Source organism: Cervus canadensis, chromosome 3, assembly GCF_019320065.1.
Source record: "Cervus canadensis isolate Bull #8, Minnesota chromosome 3, ASM1932006v1, whole genome shotgun sequence".
In the NCBI taxonomy this organism is placed as follows: Eukaryota; Metazoa; Chordata; class Mammalia; order Artiodactyla; family Cervidae; genus Cervus; species Cervus canadensis.
In genome coordinates, this window is record NC_057388.1 from 14,978,917 (window position 1) to 14,995,374 (window position 16,458).

A 16,458-nucleotide genomic window follows, 5' to 3' on the forward strand; every position below is an offset into this window, starting at 1 on the left:
TGGCAGGGGTTTTTGATAGAAGCGGTTCAGGGATTAGAGATGCAAGCAAGCAGGAGGTAGCTAGGCCTTAAGCATTTGGGGGTGAAGACCTTTTTTAAATGAGAGAATAGCACAGCTGCTGGCAATCCAAAGGGTGAGGGCAGGGAAGGCTCTGAGGAGAGGAAGAGAGGGTCTTTTAGGCAGTGGCTCACCAGGGCAGGGAAAAAGGCAGCGTTGAGGGCAGGCTCGTGGGAATCAAGCCTCTGGTTTGGTAGGCCCGTCCCCTGCATTCCACCTCCTAGTGATTCAGGAAGCAGGGAAAGACTGCCCCGGAGAGGCCCAGGAACTAAGCTCAACTGCCAGAACAGCGAATGAAGAAGCCATACTTGATAACCAGAGAGAGGCGAGAATGAAAGCAGAAACTAAGGCAGGAGAAAATCTGGGAGGCCCCCCGCTTTGAGGAAATCTTCATCAACTTAGAGGCTGCCTGCCCAACAGCCCTCATAATACCCAGTGATCATCTCATATAGCACCCATGTTACAAGCACTTGCTTAGACACTTGTCTCCCCTACCAAGCACTCAACACTCCGAGAGCAAGGATCTATAGGATCTGAATTCTCTGACGGTATCCCTAACAGCGTGCGTGCATACTAAGTCGCCTCAGTCATGTCAACTCTTTGCAACCCCATGGACTGCAGCCCACCAGGCTCCTCTGTCCAAGGGATTCTCCAGGCAAGAAGACTGGAGTGGGTTGCCGTGTCCTCCTCCAGGGGAGCTTCCCGACCTGGGGATCGAATCCCGTCTCTAAAGTCTCCTGCGTTGGCGGGCGGGTTCTTTACCACTAGCACCACCTGGGAAGCCCACACTTAGTCCAGAGTCGGGCACAAAGCCAGTATCCTGAGTAAAATGCCAGTGAGTGAATGAATGAAGGAATGAATGAAATGAGGATAGACCTTTGATCAACCATACCAGAAAGATGTTTTTAACTCATTGAGTCCAATCCCACTGTGTTGCAGAGATATTAAAGGGCTTGCAAGGCTCCTTGGTGCTGGGGGAGAGAGGGCATCAGTGCTAGAGTTGTACCCCAACCCAGGACACTTGGCCACCCTTCCTCCTCCTCTCTGCCCTGCTGGGAGCATAGAGACGGTTTCCACAGACATTCTAATCTTTGTTGGCTCCTTGTTGGGAATGCACAATACATTCTCCCATGGAGACAGGTTGTTTTTTTTTTCTTTTTTCTTTTTTTATAAATGGTGGTTCGGTTCCCAGGCCAGGCCACAAAAGCCTATTTACCCCATAGCTGAGCTCAGCTATAAAACCAGCGGTAGCTCTGAGGCCTCACTGAACCCCCAGCTCTGAGTCCATAGTCTGGCGGGCAGGTGGGCAGCTGGCTCTGCGGGGGGAGGGCAGAGCTCCCTTGAGCAGACCAGGGGCATGGCTGGGGGCGCGGGGAGCTGGGCAGGGGGCCCGGGCCGGCGGCAGCTGCAGGAGTCTAGGCAGCCTCTGAATGCCTTGGTGGTTCTTAAGTGGATTGTTGGTAAGTTGGGAACCGTCTGTACTTAGAAAGGCAGATTTCAAGAGGTAGGGGATCCTATTTCACTTGAAGGCCCACAGTAATGAGGGTTCTTTATTCGTAATGAAGCAGCCACTAATTGAAGGGACAGGCTCGGGAGGCCTGTCGGAATTTTGTGCTCTTGGATCAGAACTGACTAATATTATGCAGTAGCCAGGCAACCCCTCACTTCTGCATAAAATTCATATGAAAATCCACCATGAAGTGCCTATTTGACATTCACTGTTTATTATTAATAATGATAATAACAGGGTGGCTTATATACAGCCTGAAGCTGAGAAAGTGAATGAATTCTCAGTTTCCTCAAGTTTCCCCTCTACCCCCAGCCAGATTAGGAACATTTGGAAAATCCTTATACTGAGAGTGGGCTGAAAGCTTTCATATTTACCCTGAGGAGACATGGCTCTGGTTTCTAAGGCTCATCCAAGAGATGATCTCTTTCCTTCCTTTGCCTCCTCAGAGGCAGAAACACTCCATAAACTCATAAATGTTGTAAAAGCAAATGTACGAAAAAAAGAAAAAAAAGCAAATGTACGAAAAAAGTGTTAGTGGAACTGAGAAAGTTACAGTAGGTGAATCAATTATAATGAGGTAAAACTGTTAGCCTTTCTGAATGAAATGTGGTCGACTGCACTGGAATGTTCTGGTGCCCCCTGGAGGATCCTAAAACCTACCCAAACTGGTTATTTGGTATCTTTCTTCAGAGGTCCTAGAAAATCCTACAGAGGCAATATTTCTTCTCCCAGGCTCAAATCAGCTCAACCTGACTCAATCACATGCAGGGGAACAGAGTAGGAACTAAAACTAACATTTAAAAGGTTTCACCCACCAGGAGTTTATCGTGAGCCTGTAGGTTTTTGGATCAACCACAGAATCTATTTTTGGTTTGTGAAGTTTATAAATCTGACAGTGCAAGGTTCACAGTGACATGTGCAACCTCTCAGTTTTCTGGGCTGAGTGTTTAGTGAACAAGGAAGCTTGCTTCTGTGAACCTTGCTTTGTTTTGCCCAGACAGCCTGGAAAGTTAAACATTTAGCTTCTAAAATTTTACTGCTCTGGCGTTCTTCGGGGACATGACTCTAGTAGAATGATGACTAAATGGCCATCAGAGTTGTTTATTCCATAGCCACAGAGCAGTCAGCAAATGTGAGGAACCATTATCTGACTTCAGTAAGCTCCAATAATAATAAGCTCCAATAATCTAACAGAATTATGGCTGCCCATCTGCCCTCCCCTCCTCCAATTTATGTGAGAGTGACTGAAATCACTATCTTGGTGCACAATGTGACTGATACCAGCCAACCCTAGACCATCTCACCTGAAAGACACAGACCAGGTTTTACTACACTTGCAAAGACACATGCTTGCACTTTATTTTGACCAATGCAATCATGTTTTAAAAAGTGTGTGCTGAGTTGTGTCTGACTCTTTGCAACCCCATGGACTCCGGGCTCCTCTGTCCGTGGGATCTTCCAGGCAAGAATACTGGAGTGGGTAGCCATTCCCTTCTCCAGGGGATCTTCCTGACCCAGGGATTGAACCCGTGTCTTCTGCATCTCCTGTACTGGCAGGTGGGCAATCACGGTTACAATATAAATACAATATTATATGCAGAATTAATACAAACCTCTGCTGTCACTTTTTCCAGTGCCATTCCATCATACTAACGCTTAATTTATTAATTTGAATAACATTATAAAGGAGTGTACCAAAGTTCAAACCACGAAGTCATCATATGTAACTTCAGACTTTCAGAATAGTTGCAAGAATTCTTTGTATTCCTAGATACACTTCACTTAGATTCTCATAATGCTAACATTTACTAAACTGTCTTTTCTTTTTCTAAATGCACATAAACACACATAGTTTTTCCAAACTGTCTAAGTTTGGATTATAATGTTCCTTTATTACTAAGTATTTCAATGTGTATTTCCTAAAATTAAGGGATCTCTTATGTAAACAGCAAATTGTCAAAATCAGGAAATTAATACTGAAATATTATCTAATCTATAAAATCTTATTGAGATTTTGTCCATTGTCCCAGTGATATTTTTATAGCAAAAGAAAGTCTAAAATCACACACTGCATTCAGTTGTCATGACTTTTCAGTTTCCTTTAATCTGATGGTTCCTGAGTCTGTTCTTACACAGGCCAGGCATTTCATAGAATGTCGCACATTTTGAATTGTCCTTTGTGTCCCCGTGATTAGATGAAGGCCACACACCTCTGGCAGCATAATGCAAATGTGACTCTGGTTTTTTCTCTATGTGGTATATTCAGAAGTGCATAATGGCCCCGTTAAGAGCAATGGAAACCTTAACCTTTCGGTTAAGATGGTGTTGTCAGGTTTCTCCACTTAGTTATTACTTTACTCTTTGTAAATAAAAGGCAGCTTGCTGTGATATATTTGGAGACTATGCAAATATCCTAGTCTTAGTTTGGTTCAGTTCAGTTGCTTAGTGATGTCTGACTCTCTGCGACGCCATGGACTGCAGCATGCCAGGCCTCCCTGTCCATCACCAACTCCCGGAGTTTACTCAAACTCAGGTTATTGAGTCAGTGATGTCATCCAACCATCTCATCCTCTGTTGTCTACTTCTCCTCCTGCCTTCAGTGTTTCCCAGCATCAGGGCCCTTTCAGATGAGGCATCAAGTGGCCAAAGTATTGGAGTTTCAGCTTCAGTATCAGTCCTTCCAATGAATATTCAGGATTGATTTCCTTCAGGATGGACGGGATGGATCTCCTTGCAGTCCAAGGGACTCTCAAGAGTCTTCTCCAAAACCACAGTTCAAAAGCATCAATTTTTCAGCACTCAGCTTTCTTTATACTCCAACTCTCATATCCCTACATGACTACTGGAAAAACCATAGCTTTGACTAGATGGACCTTTGTTGGCAAAGTAATATCTCTGCTTTATAATATGCTGTCTAGTTTGGTCATAACCTTCCTTCCAAGGAACAAGCATCTTTTAATTTCACAGCTGCAGTCACCATCCACAGTGATTTTGGAGCCCCCCAAAATAAAGTCTCTCACTGTTTCCATTGTTTCCCCATCTGTTGGCCATTAAGTGATGCCATGATCTTAGTTTTCCTAAAGTTGAGTTGTAAGCCAATTTTTTCACTCTCCTTTTTCACTTTCACTTTCATTAAGAGGCTCTTTAGGTCTTCTTCACTTTCTGCCATAAAGGTGGTGTCATCTGCATATCTGAGGTTATTGATATTTCTCCTGGCAATCTTGATTCCAGCTTGTGCTTCCTCCAGCCCAGCGTTTCTCATGATGTACTCTGCATATAAGTTAAATAAGCAGGGTGACAATATACAACCTTGACGTACTCCTTTTCCTATTTGGAACCAGTCTGCTGTTCCATGTCCAGTTCTAACTGTTGCTTCATGACCTGCATACTGATTTCTCAAGAGGCAGGTCAGGTGGTCTGGTATTCCCATCTCTTGAAGAATTTTCCACCATTTGTTGTGATCCACACAAAGGCTTTCATATAGTCAATAAAGCAGAAGTAGATGTTTTTCTGGAACTCTCTTGCTTTTTCGATGATCCAACGGATGTTGCCAATTTGAACTCTGGTTCCTCTGCCTTTTCTAAATCCAGCTTGAAGTTCACGGTTCATGAATTGTTGAAGCCTGGCTTGGAAAATTTTAAGCATCACTTTACTAGCATGTAAGATGAGTGCAATTGTGCGGTAGTTTGCGCATTCTTTGGCATTGCCTTTCTTTAGGATTGGAATGAAAACTGATCTTTTCCAGTCCTGTGGCCACTGCTGAGTTTTTCAAATTTGCCAACATACTGCATGCAGCACTTTCACAGCATCATCTTAGGATCTGAAATAGCTCAGCTGGAATTCCATCACCTCCACTAGCTTTGTTCATAGTGACGCTTCCTAAAACCCACTTGACTTCACATTCCAGGATGTCTGGCTCTAGGTGAGTGATCACACTATCATGGTTATCTGGGTCATTAAGACCTTTTTTGTATAGTTCTTGCCACCTTTTCTTAATATCTTCTGCTTCTGTTAGGTCCATACCACTTCTGCCCTTGACTGTGCCCATCTTTGCATGAAATGTTCCCTTGGTATCTCTAATTTTCTTGAAGAGATCTGTAGCCTTTCCCATTCTACTGTTTTCCTCTGTTTCTTTGCATTGATCACTGAAGAAGGCTTTCTTATCTCTCCTTGCTATTCTTTGGAACTCTGCATTCAAATGGGTATAACTTTCCTTTTCTCCTTTGTCTTTCACTTCTCTTCTTTTCTCAGCTATTTGTAAGGCCTCCTCGGACAACCGTTTTGCCTTTTTGCACTTCTTTTTCTTGGGGATGGTCTCAATCCCTGTCTCCTGTACAATGTCATGAACCGCTGTCCATAGTTCATCAGGCATCTGTCTATCAGATCTAGTCCCTTGAATCTATTTCTCACTTCCACTGCATAATTGTAAGGGATTTGATTTAGGTCACATCTGAATGGTCTAGTGGTTTTCCCTACTTTCTTCAATTTAAGTCTGAGTTTGGCAATAAGGAATTCATGATCTGAGCCACAGTCAGCTCCTGGTCTTGTTTTTGCTGACTGTATAGAGCCTCTCCATCTTTGGCTGCAAAGAATATAATCAATCTGATTTTGGTATTGACCATCTGGTGATGTCCATGTGTAGAGTCTCCTCTTGTGTTGTTGGAAGAGGGTATTTGCTATGACCAGTGCATTCTCTTGGCAAAACGGTATTAGCCTATTCTAGTCTCCAACTTTATCTATTAGTTTTAGCATTCATGGATGATTCTTGCCTGTAACAATTATTTTTGTGATGACTTGGTAGAAGGTGATTTTCTAATTCCATCATTCTGTCTACATTTATTAATGCATTTTCTATTATACTAAAGCTTTCCCTTCTTCATGATTTGTTTACTTGTTCATTTATACTGGTGTAGTGCATGGAGCCTTACTTTATTCAGTAGTATTAAATTTACTATCATTATTTACTTAAATTAGTATTTTTTTTGTTTGTTTCAATTGTTTATTAACTGATCAGATTACAAAAATAATCCTGGTAGAAACCTTAGTTCATTCTTCTAATAAGCCTGTTGATCTGGTCTTCCCTGTTGCCAGCATCTTCACCTTCTACAAAATGGGTGGTCTTTTTCTTCATTCCACCTCGTGGAGAAGACAATTTAAAGGGCCACAAGAAGTTGTTCACTTCTTTGAAATGTTTTCCAACAGTATGGATCTCATGAGTCAGACCCTCCATGCAGATGATTCCGGATTTCCCACGAGATCGAGCAATCAGTGTGTCATCTGTCAGGGCAAGTTGCTTCTTGTTGATTTTGCCATAACCACACTTGTAGATCAATTCATTTACAGACTTCAGATTTGGGTACCCCCATGAAATGTACGGCTCCACAATTCTCAGCATGTTAACTGAAGTCTTGTTGAGCTTCACAAAGGTGTCACTGAAGATCTGCTGGAGGCGAAGGAGTTGCAGCACCTTTTGAACCGTTGGGCTCACACCGTTGATACCTCTGATCCCGAGGACAAATGCCAATTTGGGTTCTGTGGGTACATAGAAGTTGCCAGCTTTTCGTGCCATCCTAGCTGTTTGAATTTCAGTTCTGTACATCTGCCTTTATTCCTTGTGGTAATGCTTAGCTTTTTCACAAATAAGCTTCCTCCCTGCCTTTCAAAGATCTTTTGGGCAAACTTCTTTCTCAGGCGCTTGATCTTAAGCTCTGCGAAAGTCTTTCACTTTTTCCTAAGGGTTTCTGGCACAGCAAGAACCTTCTTTTTCTTCTTTTCTGCACCCTCCATGGTTCCAGCCAGGAAAGAGCTTAAATTAGTGTTTTAATGATTACATCATCCCAGATTTGGTCAATTGGAGTTCCTTAAAACTGGATCCTCCGCCATTCTGACATATCCCTATCATAAGCACATTCTTACTTTGGGGCATAACAAGGTTCTAATACTCTACCCGCCTCAATCATTTCTTTGTGGACTATATATATACCCTATTCTCTACTTCCTTTTAAGTGGAGAATTTGGGTGTATAGAAACAAAGATCTTGCCTCTAGGTGTGCTCACTGCTGCCGGGGTGCAACTGCTTCAACTGCCTTCTCAGAGGACAAAGCTGGGGAGTGTTTACACATACATATAGACAAATATGTCATATACACACACACTCATGTGCACAATACAGATACCATAATCCATGCAGATCTATATCCAGTTACTACATATGTATGTGCATATGTATGTCTATGTGTTAGAACTCGAGTTCACACCTATATCTCCAATTCCAATCCAATACTGCAGAGTTCATTCTATTTTTTTCTTTTACTCTGACTGCACCTTCCCTCTCTCAAAATATAAAACCTGACTCCCACTATCCACAACTTATTTGCTCAACTTTAGAACATACAAAAAATGATTTCAGAATTGCTAACCTGTGCTTCTGCAGAAAGAGAGGTCTGCTAACTCGAGTTCAATATCTGTTCAGAGTTATTTTGTTTTTAGCCCAAGAGCATGTTGTTGCAATACTGTATTCAGAGTTATCAGGGTTTGCTTCTTCCACCCCTCTTCATTGTAATTATATTAGTTATTTGAAGTTAAAATCTTTTCTTATCCTCTGTTTGGTCAAGTTATTTTTATCTTTCAGGAATGTTTTATAGTTCTCCTTATAAAGATTTTGCATATTTCATGTCAAATGTATTCTTAAGTATTTTATCTTCTGTGTGTGTGTGTGTGTGTGTGTGTGTGTATACTAAGTCTCTTTAGTCATGTTTGACTCTTTGTGACCCAAAGGACTGTTGCTATTGTAATGCAGTTTTCTCTATCTTTGTATATTCTTATATAGCTTGCGGCTTTCTGAAATCTCTTATTATTTTGTTTGGTTTTGCCATTAATTCTTTAGGACTTTTTAGGTCCATAATTACTAATATATCATCTGCAAATAGAGTCAGCTTCACCTTTCCCGCTCTTACGCCGCTCACTGGTTTCTAACGTCTACCTATATTGGCTAATATTTCTAGCACATTGTTGAACGAAAATAGGACAACTGGTAATCTTGCTTTGCTTCTAGTCTTAGTGGAAACAGTGCTAGTGTTTCCCCCTTAGGCTGGCCTTAAGACTAATGAATATTTGTGCTTGATAAAACCATATATTTTCAGAAAATGTCTGTCAATTCCTTTTCCCTAAGTGACTTTATCAGGAATGAGTGTTGACAATTGTAAAAGGTTTCCAGAATCTATAAAGATAATTATATGATCTTCTTCCTCAGATCTATTTATAGGGCTATTAAATTAATTGATTACCTCATATAGAGTCATCCTATATTCCTGGGGTAAATCCCACCTGGTCGTGGTATATTATTTTCTTCATGTATTATCAGATTCTATTCTCTTCTATTTAGAAGTTTTATATTCATATTCATAAGTGATACTGGTCTATAACTTCCTGTACTGTTTCTATCAGGTTTAGGTATTGAAATTATACTTTCATAGTAAAAACAATTAAGAGGATTTCCTTCATTCACAATACTCTTGAACAATTTATGGAGCATTTATGGGACCATTTGGTCTTTGAAGTTTTGGCATAATTTCCCTGTAAAACTTTATGGTCCTGGTGCTTTTCTTGTTTCTTAGTAACTTTTTCTATTTCTTCTAAGGAAATTTTTTTTTAATAAGCTAATCTAATAAGATCAATTTTGGTAAACGAATTTTCTAGAAAATTATTTGTGTATGTGTGCATTCTCCCTTTTTTGTTGAGTTAGGTAATTAATGGCTTATATAATTAGTTTATTCATTAGATTTATTGTTTTTTTTGTTCTCAATTTCAATGTTATCTTCATGTTTTTCCTCCTTTTGCTATATTCTAGTTTATTTCTTGTTCCTTTTCTAGCTTTTTAAATTGAGAATTTACTTTTGCCCTCTTTAACTTTTATTAAGTGTTTAAGGCTTTGAATATTCCTTTGATCATTACTTTATATGTATCCCACAGATTCTGTTATGTGGTATTTTTCATTATTATTTTCAAGAAATTCAATTTACACAGGATCTTTTCTTTTTGGTGAATGTTTCATGTTCACTTAAAAAAGTGTGAAGGATGGGGGGAAAGGACAGTTAGGGAGTTTGGGATGGACATGTACACTCTGCTGTATTTCAAATGGATAAACAATAAAGACCTACTGTATAGCACATGGAACTCTGCTCAATGTTATGTGGCAGCCTGGAGGGGAGGGGAGTTTGGGGGAGAATGGATACATGTATATGTTTGACTGAGTCCCTTTGCTGTCCACCTAAAACTATCACAACACTGTTAGCTGACTATACTCCAATACAAAATAAAAAGTTTAAAAAAAAAGAAGAAACTGTATTTTCTGTTGTCTGAGTGTATAGTGTGATATATATCCTTATTGATTATGCTGTTTAAATCTTCAACATCCTTACTTTTTTTAACTTGATTTGTCCTACACTGAGAGTATTAAGTTAGATTTTTCTATTAGTAGGTTTTTTCTTCTGTGTTTCCCTTTGCATCTCTTGTAAATTTTACTTTCTAAAAGTGGTTGCTGAATAATTTAGTACCTAGATACCCATAAATGTTTTATGTCCATTGTAAACTTTGGCTGTTAGCATTAAAGTGTCCTTTTTTTCACCTAAAAGGTGTTTTTTTTTTTTAAGTTGTATAGATATTCTACATTTGCTTTCTTATTAACATTATTTCCACTTGCTTGGTAACTCTTTGCTTATCCCTTTATTTTTAGGCTTTATTAACAATTTTATTTTAGATACAGCATATAGTTGAATTTTCCTTGGTGAGTCCAGTGGAAAACCATTTCTTTAAATAGGTGAGTTAAGCTCATTTACATTTATTGATAAGACTAATATGTTTGATCTCAACTCTGTCATACTTTAGTTCACAATTAGTATAAGAATTTTATGTTTTATTTCTCTACTGTATTTTATTAATTCTTTAATTTGATTTCTTCTTTTGGTTTAGTGACACTATTCCATATGATACTATAATGGTAAATACATGACATTATACATTTATTCAAGCCCATATAATCTGTAACACAAAGAGTGAACTATACTGTAAACAGCAGACTTTGGTTGATAATGTATCAATGCTAGTTCATTGATTATGACAACTATATCACACTGATATGGGATCCTGCTCACAAGGGAGGCTGTGTTTGGTGAGGGAGGGCTATGTGGGGACCCTCCATATTTCTGCTTCAATTCTGATGTGAATATACATACGGGCATTAATAAAAGCAGTCACTGTGGGAAGGGTGAAAACAACAGAGATGGTAACCATGAAAACATGATAAAAACTGTGTTTCAGATTCTTCCAAAATTATGTCTACCATTTGCCAACCACATTAAAAGAAAAGAAGAGCAAAAACAATGTCTTCCTTTTCAAATTGAGCATGAACCAACACGGTGGAGATATTTATAACTGAAGACCACTGCTAGTTCACCAGCCAACTGACTGGCGTTTCACACTGAAAAAAGCTGGAGAGCTGTATCCACTTGGGGCGTGGTGGAAAGTTTATTCCAATCCAGTCTTCTGTGACAGTGGGCTCTAATATTTTACAGCCTACTGCAGTATTTAAATATGGCTTTAAGTTGTGTTAAACTATGTATCATCAGTTGGTTCCTTCATTAGGTGTTGGGAAAGAGCAAAGTCATAATGATAAAGGAATTTGCACCATTGTTCACGTTTCCCAGTAAAGAAGTGGTCTAGCAAGGAGATGCAAGACTGAACATCGACACCTTTGGAATCAGTGAACTAAAATGGGTGAGAATGGGTGGATTTAATTCAGATAGCATTATACCTACTACTGTGGGTAATAATCCCTCAGAAAAAAGGGAGTATCCCTCATAGTCAACAAGAGTCCTGAATGCAATACTTGGGTGCAAGTACTGTCTCAAAGATGACAGGATGATCTTGGTTTGTTTCCAAGGCAAACAATTCAACATCACAGTAATCCATGTCTATGCCCCAGCTATGGATTCCCTGGTGGCTCAGACAGTAAAGTGTCTGCCTGCAATGTGGGAGACCTGGGTTCAATTCCTGGGTCGGGAAGATCCCCTGGAGAAGGAAATGGCAACCGACTCCAGTACTCTTGCCTAGAAAATTCCATGGATGGAGGAGCCTGGTGGGCTACAGTCCATGGGGTCGAAAAGAGTCGGACATGAAGAAGCTGAAACTGGCCAATTCTATGAAGACCTATGACACTTTTTAGAATTAGCACCAAAAAAAGATGTCCCTTTCATCATTTGACATTGGAATGCAAAAGTAGGAAGTCAAGAGATAACCAGAATAACTGGCATGTTTGGCCTTGGAGTACAAAATGAAGCAGGGCAAAGGCCAACAGTTTTGTCAAAAGAACATGCTGCTCACAGCAAACACGCTTTTCCGACAACCCAAGAGATGATTTTACACATGGACATCATCAGATGGTCAACACCTAAATCATGCTGATTGTGTTCTTTGTATCTGAAGATGGAGAAGTTCTATACAGTCAGCCAAAATAAGACCTGGAGCTTGTTCAGATCATCAACTCCTTATTGCAAAATTCAGACTTAAAGTGAAGAAAGCAGGGAAAACCACTAGGACATTTAAGTATGCCCTAAATCAAATCCCTTATGATTATACAGTGGAGGTCATGAATAGATTCAAGAGAACAGATTTGGTAGGCAGTGACCAAAATCATCAAAAAGAAAAAGAAATGCAAGAAGGCAAAGTGGATGTCTGAGAAGGCTCTAGAAATAGCTGAGGAAAGAAGTGAAGTGAAAGGCAAGGGAGAAAGAGAAGTATATACCCAACTGAATGCAGAGTTCCAGAGAATAGTAAAGCGAGGTAAGAAAGCCTTCTTAACTGAACAAGGAAAAGAAATAGAGGAAAACAATAGAATGGGAAAGACTAGAGATCTTTTCAAGAAAATAGGAGATATCAAGGGAACGACTGAGCAACTGAACAATAAAACAGCAAAAAGCCAAGGCGAAAAAAAACAAGAGGTGGCACTACAAGTTGCATTTTTCACATTGATTCCTTAAAGAACACAGCTTCTCAGTTCTGAGTTGGTAAAGTATGGACCAGGTTTACTCAAAAAACATGAACAATGGTGCAAATGCCTTTATCAGTATGACTTTGTTGCTGTTCATTCACAAAGTCATGTTCTAGTCTTTGTGACCCCATGGACGGCAACACACCAGGTTCCTCTGTCCTTCATGATCTCTCAAAGTTTGCTCAAATCCATGTCCGTTGAGTCAGTGATGCTACCTGACAATCTCATCCTCTGCCACCCTCTTCTGCTTTCGCTCTCAATCTTTCCCAGCATCAGGGTCTTTTCCAATGAGTCAGCTCTTTGCACCAGGTCGCCAAAGTAATGATGCTTTAGCGTCAGTCCTTCCAATGAATATCCAGGGTTCATTTTCTTTAGTATTGACTGGTTTGATATCCATGCTGTCCAAGGGACTCTCTCAAGAGTCTTCTTCAGCACCACAATTTGAAAGCATCAATTCTTTGGCGCTCAGCCTTCTTTATGGTCCAACTCTCACATCCATACATGACTACTGGAAAAGCCATAGTTTTGACTATATGGACATTTGTCGGCAAAAGTGACCTCTCTGTTTTTTAACATGCTATCTAGGTTTGTCATAGCTTTCCTTCCAAGGAGCAAGAATCTTTTAATTTCATGGCTGCAGTCAGCATCCACAGTGATTTTGGAGCCCAAGAAAATAAAGTCTGTCACTGTTTCCATTTTCCCCCATCTATTTGCCATGAAGTGATAGGACTGGATGCCATGATCTTAGTTTTTTAAATGTTGCATTTCAAACCAGTTTTTTCCCTCTCTTCTTTCACCCTCATCAAGATGCTCTTTAGTTCCTCCTCACTTTCTGCCATTAGAGTGGTATCATCTGCATATCTGAAGTTATTGATATTTCTCCCAGAAATCTTGAGTCCTGCTTGTGATTCATCCAACCTGGCAGTTTGCATGATGTACTCTGCATGTAAGTTAAATAAGCAGGGCAACAATATATAGCCTTGTAGTACCCCTTTCCCAATTTTGAATCAGTCAGTTGTTCCACGTCCAGTTCTAACTGTTGCTGCTTGACTTACATTCAGGTTTCTCAGGAGACTAGTAAGGTGGCCTGGTATTCCCATCTCTTTAAAAATTTCCCACAGTTTTCTGTGATCCACACAATCAATGGCTCAAGTGTAGTCAATGAAGCAGAAAGAGATGTTTTTCTGGAATTCCCTTACTTTCTCCATGATCCAACGAAAGTTGGCAATTTGATCTCTGGTTCCTCTTCCTTTTCTAATCCCAGCATGTACCTCTGGAAGTTCTTGGTTCATGTACTGCTAAAGCCTAGCTTGAAGGATTTTGAGTATAACCTTACCAGTATGTGAAATGAACATAATTGTGTGGTGGACTGAACATTCTTTGGCATTCCCTTTCTTTGGGATTGGAATGAAAACTGACCTTTTCCAGTCCTGTGGCCACTGCTGAGTTTTCCATATTTGTTGACATATTGAGTGCAGCACTTTAACAGCATCATCCTTTAGGATTTGAAATAGATCAGCTTAAATTCCATTACCTCCACTAGCTTTGTTCATAGTGATGCTTCCTAAGGCCCACTTGACTTCACACTCCAGGATGTCCAGCTCTAGGTGAGTGACCATAATACCATCATGGTTATCCGGGTCATTAAGACCTTTCTCATACAGTTCTCTGTATTCTTGCCACCTCTTCTTAATCTTGTCTGCCAGATCCTTACAGTTTCTGACCTTAATTGTGCCCATCTTTGCATGAAATGTTCCCTTTGTATCTCTAATTTCTTGAAGAGATCTCTAGTCTTTCCCATTCTACTGTTTTCCTCTGTTTTGCTACTAAAATTAATTAACTTTATACTAGAAGTAAAGCATTATTTTGTCTTATTATGGGGGAAATCCCTCTCCCCCTAAGTTTAACAGACGTACATTGGACATTATGGAGAAAATATCATGAAAAAACCCGTAATTGTTCTTGCCCTGACTTTGATGAGTTGGTTAAATCTAGTTTTTCCATAATCCCATATTTCCTTTCAGAACTTTTCCTTTTTGGTTGCTTGTGTGAAACCCAACCAGCAAATATATATCACAATCCACTCCTCCCCTCCCTGCCTTCCGAGCTCTGTTCACTATTATGTATAAAGTTAGTTGTCCTGAATTATTACATCAATATTTTTGTATCAATTTTTACATTACCAGGAATTTCTTTGGAGCTACTTATCCATGTTGTGTGAAGAGGCAGATACAGTGCAATACAATGGTATTGCACAAACTCAACAAATATAAGCTATAACATATCAAGAGCCTGAAGATACACATTAGCTGAAATATACTGCTACTGTCTTTGAAGCATGGATGCACCTTGAAGAATGTATACAGATCTTAATCTGACTTACACTGCAGTTACACCCTGATAAACTCTTCATAAGTTCAAAGTATCCTAAGTCGACAATGCATTTAAACAGAGATGGATTTATATGAAATGGAGTAAGCTTGAGTCAGGGCCCCTTCAAAGACCTCACACCTAATTTTGCAGGCTTTTTTTCCTAAAGGGAGTTCCAAATACTATATAAGCCTGGACTTGCAAAACTGGGACCAGCCCTGAGCGAAAGGTATTTAGAAATCACTAAGATAAACTGTTTCATTTTGCAGATGAAGAAACTGACATCCAACTCTGCTCAACAGTTGTGTGGCAGCCTGGATGGGAGGGGAGTTAGGGGGAGAATGGTTACATGTATATGTATGGCTGAGTCCCTTTGTTGTATACATGTAACTACACAACATTGCTTGTTAATCAGCTATACCCCAATAAAAAATAAAAAGTTAAAAAAAGAAAAGACAGAAAGAAGAAACAGGCCCAGAAAGGACAACCTGATGAGGTCAGAATGTGGATGTCAATCATTAATGAAAAGTCAGCCTTCCTTGTTTTCCCTGCAGAAGGGACTGCATTCTACCACTTTGTTGTTTAGTTGCGTCCAACTCTTGAGGCCGCATGGAGTGCAGCCCACCAGGCTCCTCTGTCCATGGGATTCCCCAGGCAAGAATACTGGAGTGGGTTGTCACTTCCTTCTCCAGGGGATCTCGCTGACCCAGGGACCAAGCCCATATCTCCTGCATTGGCAGGAGGGACGCCACTATGGAGCTACACTGCAACATAATTACCCCGACCAGACCCCACAGGTGCCTTTCAGGGCAAGTGCCCCACTCACAGCCTCTGCTGAAGGAGTAACCACAGCCTGTTTCCTGAAGAGGAGTGGCTTTGTGGAGACCTGGCCTCTTACCCCTACCTCCATGCTGTCAACACAGCTGATTAGACCTGGGGTTGACACCCGACCCGAGGGAGTCATTCCATCTGGGTCAATAACCTGCGAGGTCATCTGGTATAAAAGGAACTCAGCTCAAACACAAAAGGCTTTGATGAACCAGGCCAGTCACACTCTCTCTCCTGAAGTCTGAACTGGGGAATGTGGAAGCAGACAGACAATGAGCAGTGGGGAGACTTTATAATAAGACCAGACCCAGAGAGTGGCCGTGCAGCTGGCGAGGAGGCCGCTGAGTTCTACTGCTGCGGGAGAGATGAGATAAGCCCGTTTTTCAAACCCCAAGGGACGCTCCGGCTCCAGAGTCTTTGAGGTCTAGTTGTGGTGCTCTTCGTGAAAGGCCTTGTCTGGCAGCTCTGGGGGCTGCTTTCTTTCCAGCTTTGTCTTCAGAACCCCTAGCCCCGTGCTGACCACCACCCCTCGGAGAGCGCCTGATCCTTGTGCAAAGTGCTGGTTCAGCAAAAACTCAACTTTAACGTCTTTGAAAACCTCGACAGCTAAAAAGTGGGAAACGACCTTCCAAGGGAGTTCTGAATT

The 16,458-nt window shown here is 40.6% G+C and overlaps 1 protein-coding gene and 1 pseudogene across 16 annotated transcripts in view; both read right to left on the reverse strand.

Annotated features, from left to right (window-relative positions):
* ICA1 (islet cell autoantigen 1) overlaps positions 1 to 16,458 on the reverse strand; it is a 159,893-nt gene that overhangs the window by 70,806 nt on the left and 72,629 nt on the right. The gene's annotated exons all lie outside the window — the stretch shown is intronic.
* On the reverse strand, positions 6,194 to 9,688 carry LOC122438136 (annotated as a pseudogene).